Here is a 15,291-nt window from a genome sequence, read left to right as displayed (position 1 = left end):
CCGACGTCACGTCGGCGCTTTCCCGGATCACATTTGTATGTATATTATCGTCGGTCGGTGTTTTGTACGAATCGTACGGAAATAGTATTTCCGTGCAAATCGTACTTCCATGTTTGTATATTGTTCCGACCGGGTACGCGTCGGACGGAGAATATGCTCCGTCCGACGGTTCGTACCTGGTTTTTCCAGGATCGTAATCGGCACCTCAGTGTCATTTATCAATTTCAACTAACACAAACTATTTTCCTAACATTACATTCACATTGTTTGTTATCACATTCACATTCTAATGGTTCTCTGTTAATATAACCCATGAGTATATGTGGGTGCAAACTATCTATGATTATGATGCACCCCTACAATTTTCAGAACATCTTTGCGCTCTATCACCTGGGAGGATCCCCCGGTTCCGGACTCGGCATACCGCCTGCCCTTCCACCCCAGAGCTAGGACTGAGTTGCGAGGGAGCTCCGTCGCTGCTTCTCTGCTTGCCTGCACATCCGATATCTCCCAGAGCGGGTGATGGTCAAGCGCGAGGTAGTCATGATTATGAGAATGAGGCAGCCATGATGTCCCCACCCCTGCTCCTCAGCCACCAGCCTCCCCTGGCGCTGAACTGGCCCCAGCGCTGTAAACCATTCTCAAGGTCCCAGAAGCACTGAGGCAACCGGGGCAACAAGCTTTGAGGACATCTGGCCATCACCAGCTCAGGGATCTCTCCAGGCCCAAGATCCTCACCCATTAGTGCAACAACACCCTGAAGGCCTGGCTGAATGAGCACCGCAAGAACCCCAGCGATGGCGAAAAGATCATTTTCTGTAAATATGTAATATATTTTTGTCCAACCATAATCGCTTCAACTTTTCTTAAAATGTTATGGAGTGAATTTGCAACTTGTATATATGTAACTCTAACCGCTAGTATCTGTAGTACTTACTACCATTCTTTGTGAGTTTAGAGTTTATCTGTTTCGTATCTTTTATGTAATTTATGTACTTTGAAGTCCTTATGTAATGTAACTGGTACTATTGTAAAGCCCTCTGACTCCTACGGGTAACGTTCGTGCTATATTAAAAAAACGCAAAAATAAATATTTGCCACATCGCTTCGTAATGTTAGCAAGGGCCTGTTTATTCCAAGATGGCCGCCAAGTTGTGACTCACCATAATAGTTGCGCAGTTTAAGACTATTTCTGTTTCGATCACCTCCCCGTTGGGCGGCAGAAGTTCACGTTACAGCTGATGCCAATTGACAGCTTGCACTCTCCGTTTTCGATTGCTTAGGTCTGACTGCGGAGGTGTTAAATCTAAGTTTCCTGCTAACCGTACAGACGATAGCTCTGCACACGCCCCCTGTCAGAGTGGGACATCTTAGGGGAGTTGCCACCACCATGGGCATCTCTCTGAGCCGAAGCGAGGAGACTCTGGGGGGGTAACCGAGGGTTTCCATGTGCACGGGGTGAGAGGTCTTTTACGATTGATTACCGTTCCTAGCTGAGTTCCTGTTTAATTTAGTTTCCCATGTATTATGTTATCCTTTTCCACTCGCCGTTTTTTCATTGTTCACGCCTTCCCTATATAACTCAATTAGTATCCTCTTTTCTAGACCGTTTTATTCCTTTTAGTCCTTTCTATCATTGTCCTGTTTGCTTTACTTCATTTTCTGGCTTTATGCGCGACACTTTGTTTAATTTGACATGCCCCTTTGTTTGGCCGTTTTTCACGTGCTGAGGGGCAGTTTTCCCAAATCGTCACAAACCAACAAAATTGCTGCCTTTTTTTTTCTTGCTGTTTAGCTCTTGCCACACACGCCGTATCTCTGCTATTGTATCTCGGCTCTATTTATCACATTCTCTCCTCTTTCTTGGTGGTTTGACTATTAAGAAAGCCAACTCGGGTCTGGTAAATATGCCACTTTATGATGTGTGGGTCAACTTCTGTGGTCTGGTCTCTTTCCATCGCACGCCGTTGGCAGTTCCCATCTCACGCCCCTTCCACCACCCACGGAAGATTGACCGGTGCCACCCACCTTTTCTGAAATGAGATCTACTTATGCTCAGTAAAAACTCGAGAGCTACTAATATTATTATTATAGTAACCACATCAGACAAGATTACATTTGTGGCCACCATATTCAGTATTACCACCTCAGTGCATCAAGCTTGGTTGCCAGCAGTAATGTCAACAAAACAAAGTCAATCTACAATGCACATGGTTAACGTATAAAAGCTATAGTTGCAATGTCTTTGGCACCAAGATAATAACGTTTGTAAAAAGCATCTCCGATGCCACATGATTTATCACTCAAATATCACCTTCAAATATATTTTGAAAATACAGCCATTTTTCTCCAAATATCAGCTAATGAGTTCTGGAAAACAGTTTTGTCTTAAGTATATTCTCTCAATTTTGGAATAAGTATGTTAATGCAAGAAAGCAAAAATGTAAATTAGTCTGGGCTGCACACAGGAGAGCTAATTACAGGTAGCTGGAGAGCTATCAGTAGTTCACGAGCTACTTGTTGGAGAAGCCAACAAGGAGAGAGGATATGGCCTAACAACTAGAAGGGTTGACCTCTGAGCTGGGGCACCAGATAAGTCTCGCAGGTAAGCTCAACATACTTTGATTCTGGGCAGAACACTTAATCTCCCCATGCCTATAAAAAAATGGATGCGTCTGTCTGTAACGCAACTAGTGCTCATGTAAAGCGCTCTGATACCTTTGGGTCTAGGTTGTGCTATATAACCCCCCCCCGCCCCCCAAAAAAGCTGGGTCTAGACTTGTCTCGTGCCACCCTCACGCTTGGGTAGTTGGTTCAATCTCTTTCCAGGCATAATCCAGTCCCCTTGAGACCCCATTCTCACATCGCACTCAACCATCTCTTGGTTGCCCCTGTTCTTAATACTTTGATTGGTGTTCAACGTGTTAAGCATCACGGGTCTCTAAAATGCTTGTGAAAATGAAGTAAAGTTCGCCAGTTAAGTGTGAGATTCTGAGACCCAGTGTTAAAATTCACTTTATTATTTCTTCTTTTAGCAGCTATTTAGCTCATGTCCTTGGACGAGTAATAGTGTCGTTCCTGTATTAGCAGTCTTTAACTATTACCCTGTGCTTCCCTGCCAGCTCATATTTTTCTTTGTATCGAATCAGCGTCTTTACTGTTATATATCTGTATGTAGTTAGCATCTGGCTTCGGTTTTCTACTTATCTCACATTTGAGCCCACTCATATCTTATCCTCCTTTTGCCTGATTTTCGTTTCCAAGCCCCACTTTAGTGTTGATGGATTTAAGGCAACTTTCTTTTGTCAGAGTTGGACTATTACAATTGAAATCAGGGCAGTTCATTTAACTCATGTGAGACAGTTACTGAGGTGAAAGGGTTGGTTTTGTAACTGTATATAGCAGTGTAGTACTGGTGGCATTTATCCTGGACCCCGTGCTTAGCAAATCTTCTGGTGAATTTGATCAACCCAGCAGCACTTGTATATGCTTTTTTTTGTTTTACCTGATGCTGTCTTTGCTGGATTAATCTGGCAGTGTTCCATACTGCGGGTGCAGACAATTTGAAGGAAATTTGTTCTCAGAGAAGAGCATCAAGAACCAAACTTCTTCAGCCATGCTTTCCGAGATGGATGAACCATCTCCTGTAGAATGAGAGCTTTAGTTTCTAGTCGATGAATTGCTCTTAGCTATCTCTGTGATATTTAGTGGTATACTCATGCTAAATTCTGAGAGAATTGGCACCTCATTAGAGCACCCTGACATATCTTCATTTTCCTCATATAGGGCCGTAGATGCATCTGCGCTAAATGCTTTGTCCTCATCTCAGAACCTTTGCTTTTGCAACCTGTTTATGCATCTGCAATTGCATGCGCTATGCCACTGAAATGGTCTATGCCTTTTTGATGGCTATTGAAACATACTTCGGTTAAGCTTCTTGTTGTGCTTGTAAAGGAGTCTTTGAATGGTGCTCAAATGCTCAGGCATGGTGTCTTAAGGTATAGTAGGCATGCTCTTTATTAGTATTGATGGCACTGAACATTAAGGAACTGAAAATGGACATTATGACACAAAATACCATTGGAATTTCAGCGACAGAATAGTTCACACAATGAATATCCTACTCTGAATTCACCTTATTGCCATTAGATAACATAATGCTATAAACTAAGTTCCAACAAGATAACTGAATGGAAGACCTTACAGTAGGTTCAGTAGCACAGAACTCCAATGGGCTGTGGGTAGCCAGAGGTAAAGCTGTACATATTTAAAGAGGCCTCAAAGTGCATGATTTTATAGGCTGCCAAAAATCCTTGGCTTCAAATGTGCCCTTTCCATCAAGAGATGATTAGAGACTTGTTGTTCTATTTGTGTTCTCTAATCATTGTCTTGATTGATAAGTCACCTAATGTGCCCTCTTTGTAAGTGGAGGGGGGCAGGATTGGTGTTTACACTTGAAGCAACAATTCATATTACCTTTCAATCTGGCACCAGTAAGTTTGCAAGTTACTTGAAAACCAATTCTAGGATCCATAGGGTGACTTGCTAGTCTAACTTCAACCATCATGTCATCCTCTTATCTTCTGTCAGAAGTTATGGTGTTAGTATGAAATGTTTTAATTGTGGAAAAACAAGGGCACCATGGTACACTTGTCTGAGTGCTCTGTGGCTTTGTTTCATACTGTGGCTCTGTCAATAATGGATTTTTATGTGCTCTTTTTTTCGTCTCCCGAATTGCTTGCCAGCAAACAACATTTTACAAATTGTATAGTTTGGGCACTGAAGCTAGGCTTTCCTACGTGCTCCACCAGATCCAAAATGTAGCCGCTCAAATCCTTTCGGACATAAGGAAAACAGTTCATTTTTCATCAGCCTTCTCGTCTGTCCGTCTGTTACGAGATAGGACATTAGTCGCGCTCTAATCCTTCAGGCTGACTGAAAAGTGACTCCTTTTAAAGTTTCTCAGCTAACCGTTCTCATGAAATCCTACTGTGACCTTATGTGCTTTAAAATTCCGAAATAACCCGGAGACATGAACCGTTTAAAGCCAATCTTTGGAGTTTACTCCCGGTTGTAGCTTTTTAAAGATTAGTAACTTTATAAATACAAATGTTTATTCTTTAGGGAATGCTTAGATCATATGATACTTTTTGTTACAAAGATTTCCTCATACATACCCTTAAATTGTTGACCACGCACTTTCTGAGCAAGTGTAATGTAACATCTGTTAATATGTTATAAAGACTACTGCGTAGTAAACAAATACAATAATAAGGTAACTGATTTCTGGTAAGACAAATAATTTAACACAATCCTTAAATGTTTTGTTTCAAGGTAGGCTCAAACTGATCAGAAGCTTAATTGCCATAAATATAATAATAATTGTGATTCAAAGGCTTACAACCTGAAATCTTACATTGATATATTGTTCTCAACCTTTAGGCCAAAACCATCGTTCCAGGAGACAAATTATAAACTTTTCTGCTTGTTTAATATTGTAGAGTTAGTTTCTCGGTCCATTAAGCCAGTGATGAAATTGATGGAATGCTTCTCATGTCAATCGGAGTCTAGAAAGTGTAGCCGCGCTATCATTTTGGAATTGTAAATAAATCCCTAGTTTCAAGTTAACACTGTCACCAAGTGCATCTGATTTTTTTTATTTTTTTTTGTTTTTTAATGCAGCCCTGTATACTGGATCTAAGTTCTGCCCTCAAGAATCGTGGTTGTGCTGAAGTTGGAAGTTTCTTGCCTGGGGAAGTTCCACATTTGCAGTTCTGGGCAGTTTTTAAACTGAGATGGTCAAATAAATTGCTCTAATGAAATACTCCTCCTGTGTACATTTGGGACTCCTTGCGACTGACCACTCGAATAAATGTCACATTAAATTTATCTTCCTAACAAACTCTTGGCTGCTAAGAAACTCGCCATTCTCTTTGCTGTCCTTATGCTTTATTAGCTTATCTGGTAGCCCTGCTGTGGTACTGTGTGTGGGACTGGTTTATATTCGTTCTTCTGTTAACGTGTGATCGTTGAGCACAATGTACACACTACTCTAAATTTCTATCCTCTGGCAGATGATGGCTTCGCAGTTGGCCCTCTCAGCCCCAACAGGCCCCTTCTTTGATCCATTAATGTAATGGCTGAATGCCACATTGGGGACATACTGTGTTGGCCTTATGTGCTGTACTGGCCGAGAGCCAAAGGAGAACATATTTCCATTGATCAAGACTGGAGAACTGTGTACAGTGCATTTTTTTAAAATTCAAACTCTTTATAATGTTGTTTCAAATAGCAGTAGTGTTAAGCTACAAAAGTGATCACATTAGTCTGAATGTTAGGCTATTAATTGTTTATTGGTAAGTGTAAGTTTGCAAAATATGATTTTCAGGAATATTCATATTTTCTTTAGTAGCTATAAAAAGGTTTTTCTGTGGTTCCAGATGTTTTTGGAGGTGAGTAGTTTTAGGGGCTAGAATAAAATGTGAATAAACAAACCTAAAAGTCTTAATGAGTAATGCTACATTTTGTGGGGAAAAAAACTCTTGTGCACAGATTGTTCAGATTTATTCAAGTACTGGGGAGAATATCTCTACTACCGTTTCACCAAATGGTGCAAAGTTCCTCAGGGAGCCTTTGCAGGCTTTTTATGGTCTGGCTTGACAACACAGCTCTTGCCAGGAAAGTATGTGAGAATCACCGGGAGAAGGGCTTTGACTTGGCTCACATGTAGTGAGTGGGCGTAGGAGTACATGTTTTGATTGGTCAGAAGTTGTGTGCTTCCTCACGGTAGAGCTCTCCACACTGCTGTGATCATTTTGTTTTATCTCTCCAGCTGCCTGAGATTAAACTTTCATGGGCACACTCATGACATAGTAATGATATTGAAGTTCTTATATAACTAGATAATTTGTTTTCTCTGCCAGCAGCACAAATGGGTGGAGGTCAGTCATTAACCTACATTGAGTTTTAGGCCTGGCTTGACAATTCAACAGTCACCTGACAATTTACCTACAATAGTATTTTTCAGTTCTTGCTTCCACAAAAATACATAAACATTCCCATTGTATCTGCTTGTAATGACTCATATTACCATACACCATTCTTTTAAAGCTAGACCTTTTGGCATTGCCAGTGCTTGTTATTAAAGCTGCTTGTTTTACAGAAGCTGCAGCTGTTCGTGTTCATATTGTGCAGAGGCTAGTTTATCTGCTGTCTGAATTGGTGTCCCTTGATGTTGGTAGTAGATGCATCGTATTAGACCTAGTGATCATATTGGTTGGACGGAAAAACCTACCTGGAGGAAACTCTGTAGTATTATAGACGTTCCCCATGTAGTACCTGGCCAGTAACTATTGAAGTGCTTAAGTGACAGCTAGTTTAATCTATTACTTTGATGCAAGGTTAGGTGAAAAATCTAACCTCTTCAATTAGTCTCCTGCATTTAAGAATCACAAGGCTGCGTTATCAGATGGCATGCTCTTATTATGCCCCTGAAAGATTTGCACAGCGCCGCAGAATAGCTTTGTTTTTTCATCAAAATAGTCAGAAGTAGATAAAGTCCATTAACACTAGAAAATACGGTAACAGTGCAATTAGAGCAGCTATATTTTTATCTTTTGAATTTGGTAATTCTGAAACATTTGACCCTGACATTTGAAAACATGCTTGTGTGTCTAGGTACTTGTTTGCTTTTAGATTAGAATGTGCTGTACGCACAATAGTGCCCAAAGCGACTCTTAAGTGTTTGAAGAGGTGGTTTCGGGAGTGTTTACATTGAGTACTTAATGGCTTGTGGTGTGGGGTTCACCGATCGCTTGGCAGCTGCCATAGAGCACTACTCCACCTTGGTACACACTGCAGCGGATGTGGCTACACAATGAATAGTTCAGGCATGTTTCTCTATGAACGCAATGTTTATTCAGAATTGTCAATGTTCTTCTTATGAATTCTGAATTAAAATGAAGTGTAAAAAACTATTTTCTCATTTAATTGCTTAACATTGGACTAGTGTAAGGGAGTAAACTACAGCCATATTAGTTACCCTTCAAGTTCCTTAAAGCATACCTTTCCTTTATTAGGATTCGGCTGCACAGTGCTTGCTCTGTGCTTTTGAAATCTCTTGTATTTAATATCTTAAAAGGGGGCTCTTGTCAGTTACAATCACCGAATTACTGTTAACTCACTTTTGTCTGGAGCTTTTTTTTGTTAACTTCCCCTGGCTGCACACATTTACAATACTTCTACTAAAGCTATTCAGTGTTTAAGCCCCAGTCACTGTCAAGATACAATCTCTCCCCACGGAAAAGGCAGACAGCTTCTAATAGTATGTTGGAATGCTTGCTTTTTATTACTTAGTTGTGGAAAGCAGATGCTTTAGCCTTAGAAGGTTTGTTGCATTTCCTGTTCATGCCTCAGTACCTTTCTTTGCACTTTGTAGGTATTATCGGGTTGATTATTTTTTCAACTTAATGTATTTTGTCATTATGATCAAATTCTAAATGTCATCAATGCACGTTAAAAATAAAGTTAATATACAAGAGCTATGCTATATTTGACTACTTATCAGACAGCCACAAGTGTGGTTACCTTGCGGACAACAGGGTCATGATTTAAATGGTGCAGCAGGTGCTGTAGCACCGAACCCAAAGGTTGTTTGAGCAAATATTGCTATATTTATCTACTAAACAGGCAATCACAATTGCCGTCAATAGGTACTTGATTTGAATGGTGCAGCAGGTGCAGTGGCACTGGGGCCAAAAACTCTAGCGACCCTATTGAACCCAGATTATTGCTAAAATTTAAAACTAAACAGGCAGTCACAAGTGCAGTTATCTAGCAAGCGCTAAGGTAATGATTTCAATAGTGTAGCAGGTGCAGGGGCACCGTGGCCAAAAGCTCCAGACACACCACTAAACACCTAAAATAGCTAGCTATATATTATTCCCAAACCAGCAACTACAAGTGCAGTTACCTTGTAGACCAGTTATCTAGCAGGCACTAGGGCCATGATTTGAAAGGTGTAGCAGGTGCTGGAGCGCTGGGCCCAAAAGTTGTCAGAACTCTAAACGCATACTATTCCTTTATTTGATTACTAAACAGGCAGTCCCAAATGCAATTACCTTGCAGTTAAAAGTGGCTTGATTTGATCAGTGTGGCAGGTGCAGTGGCAATGGGGCAAAAAGCTTTAGGGACCCCACTAAACCCAGATTGTTGCTAAATTGTACTACTATCCATAATCCTAGTGAGAAATAGGGTCTAAGGGAAAGATATATGTAGAGACCTGCCCAGATTACAATACCCTACAAATAGACTATACACACAAAACAAGAACTGGGGGTCTAGTAACAGACAGCACAAAAGTGAAAAGAATAGATTTTTAGTGCATCAGACCAAACCTAGAGCAGAGCATGGATTACCATCAATCTTACTCAAAGGACGGAGCAAATAGTGAGAGAAAAGTAGCTCTCTTGATCATTTATATCATCTGGTGATCCAACTATTGGCAGAGGTGTGTCTCTTGATCATGGAGACTGCCTCGCTAGTTTGAAGCTCTATTGCTCAATCAGGCTGATGAATATTAGCCAAAAACGCCAAATGCAAAAACTGTAATGATCAAGGATAGTAATCCTGTGAAGTGCAGTGCAAAGAAAAGGAAACAGTGAAGGCTAAAAAAGGTTGTGTAGAGAGAATAAACCTTAATATTCCAAGTACTCTGCACACCTTGATTAAAAGAGTGTAACAAAGTTATAGCAGTGCTTCCAAGTGGCTGCTATATGAAGGTCAACATGTTTCAGCCATCCGGGTATACTACCCACGGCTTTCTTCAGGACCTATGTTTCTCTAAAGCATGCTACTGCAAACAATTAATACACTTCCAAACGTGAAATGTGCCCACACATATCCAACATATGTGGGATTAAACAAGGTTGAAATAAATAAGACCTTAATCAATCCTATTCCTCTAGATCGCAGGGTACAATCATCACCTAAAGAAATAGGACAGTTATTACACAAAATCTACCCACAAACATCAAGAACGTGCTGTCGTTAAGACGGGCTCAACAAATAAGTCCGTCTTTTCATTCCTTCAAAGCATATATAAATTGCTTACCCCACGTGATCTGGGATTTTACCTCACCTACCCTGGAACCTGGCTCGGGTGTAGGAGGCCCCGCTCTATATCGTGGGTGACAAAAGAAGAAAACATTTTTTTCTCTTTTTTTATTTTTTTAAATTTATTTTATTCTATTATTTAGTAACCGAGAAATCTAATAGTATAACTCGGTATCACTATGGCATGGTGCTCAAAATGAAGAATCTCCACTCTCGCTGGAGCATGCTCTCCTTAAAATAACTCTTTGCTGCCAAAACTTTTACTAGTCACCTGTACATGGTCTATATTTAAAAGACGTAGTCTAAGCAAACTTAAAGTCGCCCATCCGACTGAGACCACATCTAAATATCCTTGTGGCTGTAACTTATCAACAGAAACACTAATCGATCCAGTGTATCTTTCATAGTTGGTCAAAAAAGCCCAGAAAGCACCAAAAAGCACAGGCTAAACCCGTGAAGGAAACCAGCGCTTACCTGTCCGTCGTTGCCCCAGGAATAACCGAGCAGGGTGGGAGGCACGGACGAGACCAGGACGAGCGCTTAAATCCCGGTGCCTAACTCAGCTGGAAACACTCAGCGATGGAAGCCACGCCAGCTGCGTCCGCACGCCGTGACGTCCACGCGGCGTCTGGTTAGAAACTACAGGATGATGTCATCCTGCAAGGGACATGTAGTTCTATTAGTGTCCCGAACCAAGAACCAAAAATTTCGCGACAACCAAGTACTTAATAATCACATATAGAGTAATGTCTGTAATGCCCCAACCCATGGATAAGTATATATACACTTGGATAGTCTGTCAGCCGCATACATGGCCACATAATCGCCAAATGTCAGCCTTAATTTGTAAAACTACAAAATGATGTCATAGAAAATGAAGTTGTAGTTTGTGCAGGAGTCATAGTTAGTGACATTCTACATTAAATTGTGCTGTTTATATTTGTTACTTTCGTTGTCACTTCGTCTTATATTCCTTTAAATACATGTGTGTGTAACCTTTCATTATTAGAGTTGCACATACAACTCCTCAGCGTTGATATGGTAGGAGCGGAATTGTAGTCTCTTGTAAGTGCCCCTACGTGCGATACATTGCGTGCGCACCAAATTTTTTAGTAGTAGACCACCACATAGTAACGCACGCTCAGGTACCGCGAATAGATTGGCGGACCTGGGAAGCAAAACAGTTTCAGGCAACCCAATGGAACTAGTGTGCAATAAAACGTGCACGAGAAAAAGGTGCCCACCATACCCACAATCCACAAGGAGATATAGATCGTACATCTCTCCGTGGTGACAAATGTCAAAAACTGCAAAACTAGAAATGTATTTATAGTGCCTGAAGCAACGGAGACTTATCAGTGTGTCGCGGGCAAGCGCTGAAATGCCCAAATACTCATCTAGGACAGAGTATTATATCCCCAAACAGCACCTCATTAAGTGATGGAGCATAAAAACCCTTTTCTAACAAAACTGGCTATGGTCTTATATCAGCCAGATTGCGGAACAGGTACCTACAAATTGGTCCAAGGTATGTCGTCATTTAGACCCAGAGTATCACTCTGGAGCTTGTGGACCCATTTCTGTTCTTTAATGAACAGGTATCTGGAAATATCACTAGTATGGGAGGGTATAGTCTGTTTCTCCAATACTGTCCAGTGAAAGTCTTCTGCGGCATGATTAGCCTCTACGAAGTGTCTGGTGAGTCTAGTGGTCAGCTTTTTGCACCTGAACGGGCTTTTATGTTCCAGCATGCGTGCCCTCACTTTGCGAGTTGTCATTCCCACATATCGGGTGCGGCACGGACACGTGAGTAGATAGATTAAATTGCTACTATTGCAGTTAGTGAAATGGGTTTGGATCCAAGGGCTGTTGGATCCTATGTCAATTGTAGTAGTGTGGGTGGTTTGTGGGCAGACCGAACAGCCCCCACACGGGTGATGTCCAGTAACTGGCTGTAAATCCCATAATGTGCCCACTGGCCTAGTAATAGCCACCTGGGGACGTGTGTGAACCAATCTGTCTTTCAGATTACCTGATCTTTTGAACGCAAACAGCGGCAGAGCAATCTTCTCGTTGCAACTATTTAAAATCCGCCAGTGTTTCTTAATACTTTTCTTGATATTGTTAGATAAAGTACTAAATGTATTGACAAACGTCAAACGTTCAAGAGGTGGTTTAGGTACAGGTGGGTCTAGCAGCGCTTCACGGTTGTTATTAGAAGCTCTCTTAAAAGACCGTTTGACCAGTTTTCGTGGGTAACGTCTCTCTATTAGTTGTTCAGTTAAGAGGCTAGAGTGTCTTGCAAACCCCTCCGTGGTAGAACAGTTCCTTCGAACCCTTAAAAACTGGCCATAGGGCAAATTATCCCTAAGGGCTTTTGGATGCTGGCTGTCATATCGCAACAGCGAATTGCGCGCCATGGATTTCCGATACAATTTGCTCGCAAGACCCTGTGGTGTTACAAAAATGGATAAATCCAGAAAGGCCAGGTGCGTCTTATCACACTCTACTGTGAATTTTAAGTAGTCATTGCGTGTATTTAACCACTGGTGAAATAAGCCAATGGACTGTTGGTCGCCCCTCCAAACCACCAAAACATCATCAATATAGCGCTTCCATAAGCGAATAGATGTAAAGAAGGGGTTGGTGGGGGCCAACACATGTTCCTGCTCAAAAGAATGGACATATAGGTTCGCTAAGCTGGGCGCGAAAACGCTGCCCATGCTGGTACCTGAGATCTGCAAATAGATGGTGCTCTCAAACTTAAAGAAATTTTCTTTCATCGCTAGTCGAGCCAAAGACATGATGAAATGCACGGGTGTGATGGACTGCAAATCCGTAGCTTCCAAGATAGAGCATACTGTGTCCAATGTCTCATCTTGGGGGGATTGATGTATACAAAGATTCGACGTCGAAGGAGACTAAAAGTCTGTCTCCGAGTCGAATTCAATTTGAGGGAGCAGTCGCATGACATCTTTGGTATCCTGTAGATACGTCGGCATCCCTTGGACAATGGGTCTTAAAAAATAGTCCACAAAAGTGGAAAGTGGTTCCAAAATAGAGCCTTGGCCTGAGATAATCGGTCTCCCAGGAGGTGGTCTTTTGGGCTTGTGCACCTTAGGTAAGACGTAAAAATATGGGATAACGGGAAACTTAGTTTGTAAAAACTGTGCTTCTCGTGTCGTTATCCATCCTTCACTCGTGCACTGTCCACTTTTGTGGACTATTTTTTAAGACCCATTGTCCAAGGGATGCCGACGTATCTACAGGATACCAAAGATGTCCTGCGACTGCTCCCTCAAATTGAATTCGACTCGGAGACAGACTTTTTAGTCTCCTTCGACGTCGAATCTTTGAATACATCAATCCCCCAAGATGAGACATTGGACACAATATGCTCTATCTTGGAAGCTACGGATTTGCAGTCCATCACACCCGTGCATTTCATCATGTCTTTGGCTCGACTAGCGATGAAAGAAAATTTCTTTAAGTTTGAGAGCACCATCTATTTGCAGATCTCAGGTACCAGCATGGGCAGCGTTTTTGCGCCCAGCTTAGCGAACCTATATGTCCATTCTTTTGAGCAGGAACATGTGTTGGCCCCCACCAACCCCTTCTTTACATCTATTCGCTTATGGAAGCGCTATATTGATGATGTTTTGGTGGTTTGGAGGGGCGACCAACAGTCCATTGGCTTATTTCACCAGTGGTTAAATACACGCAATGACTACTTAAAATTCACAGTAGAGTGTGATAATACGCGCCTGGCCTTTCTGGATTTATCCATTTTTGTAACACCACAGGGTCTTGCGAGCGAATTGTATCGGAAACCCATGGCGCGCAATTCGCTCTTGCGATATGACAGCCAGCATCCAAAAGCCCTTAGGCATAATTTGCCCTATGGCCAGTTTTTAAGGGTTTGAAGGAACTGTTCTACCACGGAGGGGTTTGCAAGACACTCTAGCCTCTTAACTGAACAACTAATAGAGAGACGTTACCCACGAAAACTGGTCAAACGGTCTTTTAAGAGAGCTTCTAATAACAACCGTGAAGCGCTGCTAGACCCACCTGTACCTAAACCACCTCTTGAACGTTTGACGTTTGTCAATACATTTAGTACTTTATCTAACAATATCAAGAAAAGTATTAAGAAACACTGGCGGATTTTAAATAGTTGCAACGAGAAGATTGCTCTGCCGCTGTTTGCGTTCAAAAGATCAGGTAATCTGAAAGACAGATTGGTTCACACACGTCCCCAGGTGGCTATTACTAGGCCAGTGGGCACATTATGGGATTTACAGCCAGTTACTGGACATCACCCGTGTGGGGGCTGTTCGGTCTGCCCACAAACCACCCACACTACTACAATTGACATAGGATCCAACAGCCCTTGGATCCAAACCCATTTCACTAACTGCAATAGTAGCAATTTAATCTATCTACTCACGTGTCCGTGCCGCACCCGATATGTGGGAATGACAACTCGCAAAGTGAGGGCACGCATGCTGGAACATAAAAGCACGTTCAGGTGCAAAAAGCTGACCACTAGACTCACCAGACACTTCGTAGAGGCTAATCATGCCGCAGAAGACTTTCACTGGACAGTATTGGAGAAACCGACTATACCCTCCCATACTAGTGATATTTCCAGATACCTGTTCATTAAAGAACAGAAATGGGTCCACAAGCTCCAGAGTGATACTCTGGGTCTAAATGACGACATACCTTGGACCAATTTGTAGGTACCTGTTCCGCAATCTGGCTGATATAAGACCATAGCCAGTTTTGTTAGAAAAGGGTTTTTATGCTCCATCACTTAATGAGGTGCTGTTTGGGGATATAATACTCTGTCCTAGATGAGTATTTGGGCATTTCAGCGCTTGCCCGCGACACACTGATAAGTCTCCGTTGCTTCAGGCATTATAAATACATTTCTAGTTTTGCAGTTTTTGAAATTTGTCACCACGGAGAGATGTACGATCTATATCTCCTTGTGGATTGTGGGTATGGTGGGCACCTTTTTCTCGTGCACGTTTTATTGCACACTAGTTCCATTGGGTTGCCTGATACTGTTTTGCTTCCCAGGTCCGCCAATCTATTCGCGGTACCTGAGCGTGCGTTACTATGTGGTGGTCTACTACTAAAAAATGTGGTGCGCACGCCATGTATCGCACGTAG

General features: G+C 41.9%; 1 protein-coding gene across 3 annotated transcripts in view; it reads left to right on the top strand.

Moving 5' to 3' along the window:
• The first annotated feature begins 1,305 nt into the window (after positions 1-1,305).
• The window catches only part of LOC146789710 (WD repeat-containing protein 48-like), a 391,919-nt gene continuing 377,933 nt past the window's right edge, over positions 1,306-15,291 (top strand). For all 3 annotated transcript variants that reach the window (XR_014970143.1, XM_085632045.1, XM_085632046.1), the window contains exon 1: positions 1,306-1,458. The gene's annotated coding sequence lies outside the window, so the exon portion shown is untranslated. The remainder of the gene's footprint in view (positions 1,459-15,291) is intronic.

This window comes from Triturus cristatus, chromosome 10 (assembly GCF_964204655.1).
Source record: "Triturus cristatus chromosome 10, aTriCri1.1, whole genome shotgun sequence".
Classification (NCBI taxonomy): domain Eukaryota; kingdom Metazoa; phylum Chordata; class Amphibia; order Caudata; family Salamandridae; genus Triturus; species Triturus cristatus.
The sequence above is the reverse complement of the archived record's forward strand: the minus strand, read 5'-3'. Positions and strand labels throughout refer to the sequence as shown.